Source organism: Juglans regia, chromosome 4, assembly GCF_001411555.2.
Source record: "Juglans regia cultivar Chandler chromosome 4, Walnut 2.0, whole genome shotgun sequence".
NCBI lineage: Eukaryota > Viridiplantae > Streptophyta > Magnoliopsida > Fagales > Juglandaceae > Juglans > Juglans regia.
Genome location: NC_049904.1, coordinates 27519676 through 27521614, shown reverse-complemented (window position 1 = coordinate 27521614; position 1939 = coordinate 27519676). Strand labels below are relative to the sequence as shown.

Here is a 1939-nt window from a genome sequence, read left to right as displayed (position 1 = left end):
AAACAAACTTTTTTCTCACTGTTTTTGTTTGGCAGCCCCTTTTGCACCAACACTTTGTAGCATACGAGTTATGGAGCCACCAAAGCAATATGGACATATTGTACTCGATGTTTCTTGTTCATTAATGTCTGGAGAGAGGGATCAATGGCCTAACCTCCATTATTTCAAATGCTTAATGGAGGAGGCTATGGCGGCGTGGAGGGTAGGCTATAGCCACCTTGGGCTGCCCGCGGTGAATTCCATCCCTCCACCCTCCACCCTTCCCTGCATAGGGTGGGGTTTTTTTTAATTGTTTTTAGATTTATTTAAGGGTTCTTTTAAGACTGGATGATGCTGGTTGGCTAAAAGGGGATGGAAACAACCATCTATTATGGTCATACATAAATGCATAATTTTGAGCTTGAAGATAAAAATTACCCCAAATTGCTAAAGCAATGGGAGTCAATGAATGCACCAGTAATACAGCATTGCCGATTATCAAAATGTATATTGATTATTCCCTTGAGAAACGTTTTGTGTTTGCCAAGGACGGAGGGAGGGCATGGGATTATTTGGCCAGGTTATATGTGTAACATACCTGATTGGTAGTGTTTGAATGACTAGAAAATATAAAAGAAAATATAAGAAAATAAGTTAAATTCGAGATTGACATAGCCTTCAAGAAAAATAGAGAAAAGAGAATAAAAAAATATTTTTATTAATAACTCTGAATATCCTCACAAGTTCCTCATTCTACTACATATATTACTTCTCTCTTGGACAACAGGCCACTTACTCCAACGGAAACATAACTCCAACGGAAACATAAAGCCACAATTAAAATATAACTAATAATAAATGGGCCTTGGCCCGACTCAACAAGACTCGTGCAAATAAACTTAACTACTAAGCTCTTATTACTTAACCCAAGCCTACTATGACTTTGATCCTTCGTATCTATATTGCAGAGGTGTGACAATATGCCCATGAAAATGAGTCCAATTTTGCTAAGAAATTTCGTCTGGAGATGGAGATTCAGGCTGTGAAACAAAGCGGTTTCCCCCATAACAGTATTGTATTGTTTTATGCAATGTCATGTGCAGATTCTGTCTGTATTCCTGTGATGCTCCTCTTTGTATGTAGTTTGGGTTTGCTTCAAAGGTTTGGCCAAGTGATTTATAACGATGGTTCCTGCATTTCTTCGAACATACTATAGCGACACTGTTTTACCTCTGAAACCCAAAGTTTGCTTTCTCATCCTCAGCTGCAACTGTCGTAGTTTGAAAGTTGTGATCTTTGATCAAGAGAAAAGACATGAAAGATAACTTGGGTGACCAGGCTTGAACTCTTGGAAACACTTGCTTCTGTTCACACTGTTCAAACGAAATGGCTAAGGGTTGAACAAAACGAAGATAGATTTGATTGGAAACTAAAAAAAAAACAAAGAGATTCTCAGATATATATATATATATATATATATATATTTTGGCATAATCGAGCTACTTGCCGAACGGAAGAACCGCCGCAATATGAAGAAGTGACAGAAGCAGTGTTTTTGGGTTGTAGAAAGAAAAAGGAAAATTCAACACAAAAGACGCAAAATGCGGTGAGCGTGGATCGAACACGCGACCTTCAGATCTTCAGTCTGACGCTCTCCCAACTGAGCTATCCCCGCTATTGGATACTGCACCATATTGAATAGCTTTGATACTTGTTTTGTTTTTGAGCAAAAACGACAAAACTTATATGTTTTTCGTAAGAAATTATATTATACAAATTCATGTAACATTGCTCATTGTGGACAAAAAGAGGAAGTCCTTTTCCCCATGCCTGTAATTCACATGCATCTTTGATTTACAAGACAAATCGGACAAAGCAAGGGCCCTCTCTGCTTGCATCGAAGAAACTTATGCACGTTTTTATGCTATGTGAATATACAAACAGCGAGTCAGTAAAACGT

The 1939-nt window shown here is 38.1% G+C and overlaps 1 non-coding gene across 1 annotated transcript; it reads right to left on the bottom strand.

Moving 5' to 3' along the window:
* Positions 1–1581: 1581 nt before the first annotated feature.
* On the bottom strand, positions 1582–1654 carry TRNAF-GAA. The gene has a single exon. It is a non-coding gene; the product is annotated as a tRNA-Phe (tRNA).
* Positions 1655–1939: the final 285 nt, after the last annotated feature.